This window comes from Protopterus annectens, chromosome 12.part0 (assembly GCF_019279795.1).
Source record: "Protopterus annectens isolate FY-2018-M chromosome 12.part0, PAN1.0, whole genome shotgun sequence".
NCBI classification, from domain to species: Eukaryota; Metazoa; Chordata; order Ceratodontiformes; family Protopteridae; genus Protopterus; species Protopterus annectens.
This window is the reverse complement of record NC_056746.1, coordinates 1,347,250,668-1,347,261,558: the sequence shown is the minus strand read 5'-3', so window position 1 is coordinate 1,347,261,558 and position 10,891 is coordinate 1,347,250,668.

Below are 10,891 nucleotides of genomic sequence, written 5' to 3'. Positions count from 1 at the left end.
GCCACACCCTGATCCTGAAAATGATATGGTCATTCAGGACGTACATCACCATGGGTCATTCCTATTAGAGACAGACAGAGGTGACAAGTCCTTCTGTGGTCATATCTGGGTGCGGCTGGTGAATTACTTGCTATGGAGGGTGGACCTATTACCAAACCACCAATGACCGAAATAGAAGAGTTGCTGTCCACTGTAAGAGATCCAGACAGCTCAGCACAGCGTTCGCACAGAATCCTTGATGTTGAGGCTGATGTGGAAGACAATGCAAGTGTGTTACTGCAGAACTTACAGGTATGCAATACAATTAAATAATTGTCACCGTAGGTATATATATATATATATATATATATATATATATATATATATATATATACATATAGAAGGAGGGGGGATGTGAGGTAGCCCAGTAAACACTTTCTATGAGATGTGTTTTATTCTGCAGTTGTAAAGGTAATGTTCCTCTGTTTCTTCTGCCATTTGCTTGGTGATGCTTCTCATGCCTGTTTCATGTCTCTTTTTTATATTGAGGGACATCTGGTTCTGTCATTGCATGACCTGTACATGTTAGGCACACATTCTGTATTCTTACTAATATCCAAAAGGTAGATGCATGTGTAACTGAACATTATTTCATGTTATTGCTTTAGCACCTTTTAATTTGTAATATATGTTTCACATAACATAGGTTTTATCAGTTTATTGTATTTTTTTCTTTTTCTTTTTGCTTACTTGATCCTGCCAGTGGTACTGTGGAACGCCTGCTGTCTGATGTCAGAGTATTGGTAGCCTCTGATGATGATGATTACTGTTAAACTCGTGCAGATGATACTATCCTTTCTCCTGGTCACTGGTTTATATACGTGGCCAACTGAAAGGCTTGATGCACATTAGTGGACAAAATCCATAGCTGTATATTGTGAGCATCACTCATAAGGTATTACTGACATTACTGTACACCTGGGACATGTTCCATCTTAGGGACATATGAGAATTTGCATAACACAGTATTCATTTATTTGACTGTATCGCTTTTTCCATACAGGTTCCAGACTTACGTTGGTAATAATGCAGATACAAGATGTCTCCTTGGGGGTTGCCTATGTCTGATGCTAACAGAATACAACCATTACAGAGTTATATAAAGAGTGTGCAGTTTGGCAGGCATCATTTTTAATATTTGTCTGTGCTAAGGCTATTATTCTTTTTTAGGTATTCATTGTGTGTGGTATCCTTTGCCTCTTACCCAGAGCCATGGCATATTGTGCACACCTACGCCTACCAGCAGCATCTGTAGCTAGTGGTTCTCCTTCATACTCCTCATATCTGTCTTCTGGAGCAGATGTCCATACCTATGATACTGGGAACTGTGACCCTAGCTTTAGTTGTTGATCTGTCTCCAGAGAATGATATTGTGCAACATGGAACAGATTGCAAGTATTTTAGCAGAGGTGGCCGGTTGTAGTGCAGGGCACCTCCCGATGTGTCTATACATTGCATTCATTTGAGAATGGACACTCAATGATTTTCCTAGTCTGAGCATGAGCATCATTGTATCCTTGTTCAGTGGGATAGTGTGGGTTTCTTACTGGTGTCATGAGCCATGGCTCTAGGGCATAACACACATCTCCCACTAGATGCCCTTGTGGAAAGCTATCCCTAGCATACCTTGTGTGCAGCTTGCAGGTGTGCCATATGTGTGATTTGTGAAAATTGCATGGGTTACCCGCACAGACATTGTAGATTATCCCTTGGGCAATACAAACAACCTGGCAGTTTATAGACTGGTGTCCTTCTCTATTGATGTACCTCCTTCCCTGTTCACTCAATGGGGCTTTTATTTCTATGTATGTGGAATCCATGGCCTACAAAACTTCAAGGAAGTGTGCTTTTGCATAAAATTGATGCATGGTTCTTGGGGTGTATGGGAAACAGATAGGCTCCCTTGCATCTTGTAGCATTGCATTTAGAAACGGATTTAATATTTTGGAAGATGAGGCCTGTGACAACCATAATATATCCCCTGTGGGTGTCTGAAAAGTACTTGTAGCTAGTATATATAATGCTGCACATACCTTTGCTTCCACTGGGATGGATTTTCCATGACTTCCCTGAGGTCTTAGGTGAGGGTGGTAGAGGTTGCATACTGTCTATAGTGTTTCCCTGTCCACCTGGTAACGCACTATAATTTTTGTGTCGTGAAGTCCATGATAAGTCAAAATGTGTCTAAACACCTGCTTTCTCCTTGTTCGAGGTCTAGCAACAGAAACAGCACCTTGAATTAAAGCCTGTTGCATACTTGGGTTTATAATGGCAGCAACAACTGGTAACATGTTTTTTTCTAAGTGTAATTGTGGCTGTAAAAAATTTTGGATTTCAGGGCAAATGGCTCTTTTGTTTGTACACAATTTCTTTATACCTTCTGCCATGTTGGATTGGTTAATTATGTAATTTGGCTACTTATAATTTCCTTAGCATATTCTGACATTTACCTTTGTTTAGTGGCTTAACACTAAGAGTAGATTCATTTATTGAATACCAAATAATGCAAATCATGTGCATGTCGCACCACGTACACAGTAGCTACACTTAGTGTGGATGTTAATGAATCAGGCCCATGGGAGCAGAAACAAGAACAATATAGGGTAAGTATCCCCAAGGGCTTCCAGTGGTAGTAGGAGCAATGCGATTAATGATAAAGAATTTTTAAATGTCCTTAAATATGTTACTAATATATGTAAACCTATATAAGGAGATCATTCTGGGAACATTGCTGTTGCTGAAAAGAGCGCCCTTGACAAACATCAAAAGTTTAAGCAAAATTGGTTTTATAAACTTCAATTATAGCACTATTTAGGAATGGGATCCATTCTTGTCATGGTATTAAAATATTTTAAAACTTGAATAAGTCAAATAAAAAGCAAACTGCAATCCCTCTGCATGTCCAAACCTTACAGCATGGAATAATATAGAGGTGCAGATTAGCACCTTGTATGTGTATCTTGAGTATGCCAGTGCACCACAGATGATCATTCTGAGATTCAGAAAATACACCAAATAAACACCAAGATATAGGTTATAGTGGACCATGTACAATATAATATGCATATTTAACTATAAGCAAGCACAAGCCTAGCTCATGTTCATTAATATAGCACATATGGTTGTGGCTAATGTAGAAGATGGCAATGACAAACAGGTGGTTCACTGGCCTAGTACTAAAGGGTGTGTTCAGCCATGGAAAGTGTATTCTACAATACTCTTGATATGGTATGTCAGCCCAAAAACTGAACATCTTGCATAGCATGTGCAAAGGGATGGAGGCACATGACATTAAGATCTAGACATTACAAAGTCACAGCAGGTAAGACTATCCTGCCACCAGACTTTTCCAGGGGTACACCAGGAATAATACTTGGATCTCATTGGCACTATCCAAGCAGAACTTACAGTAGTTCCTTGACTGTCTGATGTCACCTATGAGGGCATATGCATGGATGCCACAGAGATGGGTGAAGTGGACACCAGTGATGAATGGATTTCACACAGTATGCCACCTGCCGCATATACTTGCCACAGTGGATGCTGTATATGCTGCCATCAAAAAAGGAACACAGCAATAAACCTGAATGCATCAACTGGCACATGTATCATTTCCTGAACTGTCAGGTGTTTTGTGGTTAACTGTCAGGTGTTTTGGGGTTATGGGTGCACATCATGCAGATGGAAGCCAGAATGGGTATCAAAAACACCTTCACTCTAGTCCAATTATTGACAACCCCCACTAGGGTCCAAACATTCTAGATTTGGTTTTGACAAACATGGTGTCATTATGTGCCTCACCTGTAGTTATCCCCTCTCTGGTCAAATCTAACCATTATGTCATAATATTTTCCACAAGATCCTAGACAGTGGTGCTTTTAAATCCCACTGTCATTAGAGACATCTTCAAGTACTAAATATCAGTCTTATGAAATTCCAAAGCTCTACATCACACAAAGAGCCCATAACCAAAACAGCCTCATTTACCAATGACTTTTACTCTCAACTAAACTCCACTATCAAGATCTCTTCCCTATTCCTCACAAGTGCAATGCCAAGTTCAGAAATAAACATTAATTTTATATCAAGAAGAAAAAACAAAGACTCCTCAGATCCCACCACTCAGAACTCAGAAAAGTAAATAATGTACTAATTCAGATTATCAAAATTAGTAAGGAGTGAGACATAAGTTCAATATTTCTACCTCTGCTAATGATAACTATAAAGGATTCTTCATTTATGCCAGGAACCTTATGACCAATATACAGAGGTTATATCTGATGGTACCTGCTACTCAAACTCAGGGGGGTATCACTTATGTACTTATTAAACAAATTTATCTCAAAATTCTCCTCCTGTCTTTACCATGCTTTCTCTCATACCTCATCACATCAGCATGGACCCCTATCATCACCACATGACAACTAAATGCCCAATCTAAAACACCAAAAATGAGGTCTATCAGCTCACACACAACACCAGACTGTTTCTTTATAGTGTAAACACTTACTTACTGACTCCCTTGCATACATATTTAACCTCAGCCTACTCGCTGGTTATATTCCTTTTTTTAAGAATTTTTTTTATTGATTTGACATATTTACAATATATACACAGAAAGAAATTCAATATCAGATACTGTTATACAATGTTAGGAATACATTGAATCATGAAGGTAATCTTTCACAATTAACATATTAAGAGTCTTGGTATTTCAATTACAACATTTCAAGGCTATCTCAACCCCTAAAAGTCTTAGTATGATTTATATATCTTATTCTGATCACTTCTTTTTCAGTTTTACACAGTATTCTTCTTAAATTTAAAAATTCTTTGAATGCAGGAACTGATTTTGATATCCAATTTTTATGATAACTTTTATAGCAACTGCTAAAAGGCTGCAAAATATTTTTTTGTTGTTTAGCTTTTGGAAGTTAAACATTCATTAGTATTATAGATCTAGTTAAAGAACAATTATCAGGCCATAACCCCTTAAAAACATACTTACCTCTTCCCAATATACTGTATACCTATTTTTTTAACAATTCATAAAAGTGTGTCCAGTCAGCTTTTACATCTTTACTATATCTCCAACAAATTGAAGAAGTAATTTTACTAAACTCAGAGATTTTATATGGCACAACAAACATTCTGTTTACATATTTCCACATAAAATGGTATAATTAACTTATATAAGTTGGACAAGCTTGCTTTGTAGGTCAATTTACCTGCTATGATAGCATTCATACATTCATATACTGGGGGAACAGTGTTCTTTTCCTCTTCACGTAGATTATCTATAAACTCATTTACTCTCTTACCGATAGATAATGTTAACTGGTTAACCGATTCATCCAACTTATAGTCTTTCATTAAATATTCTGGAAACTTAACTTTTCCTTTTTAAAGCAGTCATACTATAATACTAATCCATTCTTTTTTTAGTAAATTAATTTTAACTTCATTCTTAGTTTCCTTAAATCTAGAAGTGTGTGCAGTGAGAAAACACAAAAAAATCCATTTTGATCTTAATGGAGTTTTCAAAACATATCTCTTATCTGTTTTATGTTTGTATCTCATATGTCCAGACTCTGAAAATTGAAATTAACTTCCATCTAAAGTGAATATTATTAACCAGATGAAAATATTGTTATATTTTTCTAATTTATTATATTTTACAAACTTATAAGAATTTAGTATAATCTGCTCCTAGATGGTTTTCCATTAACTAGTATAAGATGAGTCTATCCAGATTATAACAGAGTTAAAATTTGCAGCAAAAGAGTAAGATTCTACATCTCATAAGATAATACCACCATAATCCCATAATCTTACATGATTTCTATAATCAATTGGATTTTAAGGATACCATAAGAATGAAGTTAACATGTTTTCAATTTCCGTTAAAGTTCTTTTTGACACGTATTACAGCTATTGAATGCAATATACATATATATTACTTTGGGTGATATAATAATTTTAATAAGTAGTAACATCAATTTTTTAATAAAAAGTAACACTTTTTCAATTTTTTTTTTTTCAAAACTATTACTAATAATCTTACTCATACCTTGATAAATTTTTAAGCCTAAATATTTTAGTTTTTTTTTACTTACTAATCATATTTATATTTGTCTTTAAACATACTATTTAATAATTGATTTAACACTAAAATATCACTTTTCCTATTATTAAATTTCAGCAGTGATACTTTCTGAAGCTTTTCAATTTCCTCCTTTATTTATTTAACTGAATGATTTAAATATCCTATAGTTGGTAAAAAATCATCTGCAAAAAGCTGTATTTTGGATTGACAATCAATTTTTTTATTGTTTGTTATACTTTTAACTAAAGGTTTGGTAATTAATGCAAATAGAAGGGACAAGGGAAACCCTTGTTTTGTGCCTTTGCTTAAAGTAAATCATTGAGAAATGTAAGATTCAATTTTAATACATGCTTTGGAGTTCCTATACAGTTTTTTTAATATTCCAGTAAATTCTTCTGGAAATTCAAACACTTTTAAAGTTTTAAAGAAGTAGTTGCAATCTACAGAATCAAATACTCTCCTGATATCTAAGCCAATTAGGACCAATGTCTTTTTCATTCCTTTTGCTAAATTGAAGATAATTGCTACCATTTTTTATACTATCATGTGTTAATCTATTGATGATAAATCCTGTTTGATCTTTATTAATTAATCTACTATATCTCTTAATCTTGTGGTGAAGATGGAAGTAAGTATTTTATAGTATATGTTTAATAATGAAATAGGTCTGTATGAGGAAACTAACTTATTATCCATTCCTTGTTTAATTATAGGTGAGATTACAGAAAATTTCCATGTGGGAGGAATTGTTTTGTCACTCTAAATTGCCCTGAAAATGTCACTCAGCAATTGTAAAACATTTAACAGAAACAGAATATATAATTCCATACTTAAACCATCTAACCCTAGACCTTATCATTTTCCCTTTTTTTCAAGATTCTTTAACATCTATTAGACTAGCAGACTTATTCAAGAGAGATATTTGTTAGTCCTTAAGTTTATTAGTAACATTTCTTGTAAAAATACTTATCAATTTTGTAATCATCAGGATTATTATTTTTATCTTTATTAAGCTCCAGATGGAATATTTTAAAAATATTAAGCATTTCCTCTATATCTGAAGTAAGCTTATTAGTATGAGGATTTCAGATATCATTGATTTGTGCCTTTTTGTTTAACATCTTACTTCTGTTAGCTAATCTATGTAGATTTTTTGAAGTTATCATATAACCTTACAGTTATATTTTTTTCTAAAGCTATCCCCACTTCATTCATTAAAATTGTTTGATATTTTGTCATTCATTTTTAAGTATTATATAATTTCCTTGTTTGTTGTACAGATCCAGCTTTAATTTCATCTTGTATTTCTAACAATTTATCCTGCTCTTTCATTTTATTACTGTCCCATCTTTCCATTCTATCTTTACTATGCAGTTTTAGAAGTCCCTGATGTTATTAACCTGACCATTATCATTCAATGTTAAAAAAAAAAACTTTTGATTTGTTCCTTAAGGTAATTCTTAAATTAGTTTAATTTCATCATATATACTGGATTCTATAAATAATCTGAAATTTCCTTATATCCCTTAATATATTAATACTTAGTGCATTATGATTAGATAAAGGACAAGAAATAGTTTTAAAATAATTCACTTTATCAAGTAAATCTGTAGAGGCATGAATCCTATAAATTCTAGTTTGTGTCTCATGAGCATAAAATAATGAGAGAAAAAAAATGATTTATGTTATGCTTTTACTATTAAATCAACTGAATTATTATTAATAATCTGTTTAGTGCTTTAGCTGATGCCAGAATGTTAGCTTCCTTCCATTCATGTGTATCTTCTATACTAGAAATGGTGTTAAAGGACCACTATAGGAAAGGAATTAAAAAACAAATGCTTGTTTTTTTATCATTTCTTGAATTTCTACACATTGCTAACCTGTGTTCATCAGCAAGTAGTAGACACTGCTAATTTTCTTGTATTTGTTACCCTCAATGACTTTCTGGGGAAAGGCATTTATTTATTATTTACTTATTTGACTTGTTTTTACCAGGAAGGTCTGACTGGGTTAGTAGCCCATTTTCAGTAGAGGCCTGGGGCAAAAGGCTCCACATGTAGACAATACAACTATAACAAAAGTACAGCTTTAAGTTAAATGATCTGAGACAGGAACATGCTCACAGCAGTTTAAGGATAAATGCTAAAGAGACATCAGTTTGTTTTTATATAGATGAATTACACAGACACATCCTAGGAATGTATAAAATTAGTTATCAAAAGACAAAGCTCATCCTTAAAGCAAAAACTTCTAAACAGCAATAAGAGAAGAAAATCAGATAGGAGTCACATCCTGATCAGAGCTTGCTTTCTTCTAAAGCTAAACCTTCCCCATAGTGCAACAGTTGTTGACATAGAATGGAAGAACAGACACGTTGTATTCATTTTGAGAGGCCTCTGTACTAGTACCGCTTACTGTTCTGCAGTGATTCTTACAAATGTTTTTTCTACTGATGTGTTACTTATGCTTTTAAAAAGCATACGGAAATATTAACTCACTGCTGAGAAAACAGACATTTCTGGAAGATACTGCTTTTAATTGTTTCAGTTCCTTCTTAAGTAACTTCTCCCATTTTCCCTCCTTCAGTAAGCCACGGTATCATATTTCCTGCCCTGCAAGGTTTAATTAGTTTCCTATGTATAAGAATAGAACTCTCTGCGTGGTGTGCCAATAAAAGCGTTCCCTCATGTCTCTTCTTAATCATGTCATCTGAATAGCACCTTCACAGAAAATAATGTTAGAAAATGCTTGTATCAATCCTTAGCATGCAGGAGTCTAAGTATTCCAGAAACTGTGTTTTGCTCTGCTTATTAGAATTCCTATTGGCTACTCACAGCTGTTGATATGTCTGTAAGCAAATGGTCTTATCATTAGGCTTGCCACCCCTCCGTTTTTTTTCCGGACTATCTGGAAATCAAACTGATTCTCCGGTAGTCCGGGAAACACTGTAAAAACTCTGGTATTCTGTTTCAAAAAGGAAACTGACTATCGGAGTTTGTAAACTGGCTGATTTACTATGCTTTTTTTCAGAAAAGCATAGTAGATCAGCCAAAAGCAGGCAGCAGGAATGAAAAAAGAGGGCGTTCCCACCGAGTGATGTCAACGCGACATCACAAAATGGGCGGAATGTGGGCGGGAGAAGGGGTGGGGTGGGTGGGGGTTACTAGTGACACAAGGGGCGTGGCTTTATTCCGGTTTTAGCCACTAAGGAAGGTGGCAACCCTACTTATCATCCACCAAATAATATTCTTATTTCAGACAGATCATTATATAATAACAGAGTTGTCAATCATTTAACCCCTCAGACAGGCCATTAGTGTTACCATCTACTCATCCTTACTGTTGTTTAGTATAAAGCCAGTGAAATTTCCATTGCACATTTTCTGATGTCACTCAATGTATTTCTCTGTAAGTACAATATAATGCACACTATCACTACCCCTAGCAATGTGCACACATTTCAGTACGAGTTAATGTCACTACTACCTTCCAGTCTACACTGCTGCATCCTTTTCTATTCACTCCTAACCAAGAATATAGTTCCTTGAGAAATAAAAAAAAATAAGTGACTGTCATAAGCTTTGTGTTTTACACCACAATTATTTTTTAAGCAATCTGCAGATGACCTAGCAATGGTTTCAATGGATCTTGTTGCAGTTTTGTGCCAATAATACTCCCACTCATATCTGTACTCATTTTCAAATTTTGGTGAGTTACCATTTGTAAGTCAGACACAGTGGCCAATTCAGTTGTCAAGTTGTAACCACACATACCTGTAGCAGTAAAAACACACTGCCAACATCATCTGCCAAACAGATAGGCATCAGGTAGGTGCCCATGTGCCTGTGTACCACAGTTCTCTGTTCTTTTCTGTTACAGCAATTGCTGCATCCAAACACACTCATATGCACACGAGTCCACTACCAAATTTTGAAATTTCAAAACATCGAAGCTCTGATTACCAAAGCCAAGAGGGTTGAGGTTTTGAAATATTGAGCCTAAAAAAAATCCAAAACTTTAAAACTTATAATTTCACATTTTTGCAGGAGGGCAAGCCCCCCTCTGCATCTCCCATGTGGGGGGGGGGGGCTGCACTCCCACACCCCTTCTACTTAAATTTACTAACTCCAAGATTGCACTACAATGAAGAGAATGGAAAAGTTCTCATTCTGCACTGTACAACTATCTCCATTGACAAGTTTCGATATTTCAAAACCTTGATCCTCTGGACTTTGGTAATCAGAAATTCCATGTTTTGAAATTGCGAAATTTGGTAGTGGACCCACGTGTGTGCACATGCATATACACACACACACACACACACACACACACACACACACACACACACACACACACACACACACACACACACACACACACACACACACACACACACACTATAATATGCCACCCAAAAGTAGCTATTATGCATCTATATATATAATCACAATTCCAATGTCTATGGTCTAAACCAAATACCACAAATCATGCCAACACACAATCCCAATGCACCATTACCCATTCATAATGGGTGATCCCATGTGATATAAACTTAATCATGCTCTATAATGCTTTGTGGCTCATGTTTCCAATCCTTCTGAGCTATTTCAATATTATAATGTTTGCACAATCCCCAATACAACAGTCTTGGTACATTACCATGCCTTTCAGTATACATGCCTTCTGCCATTAGTGTGTCACACCCTACAACAAGATAAGTGACTGTTTCCATTTCTGCTTTAC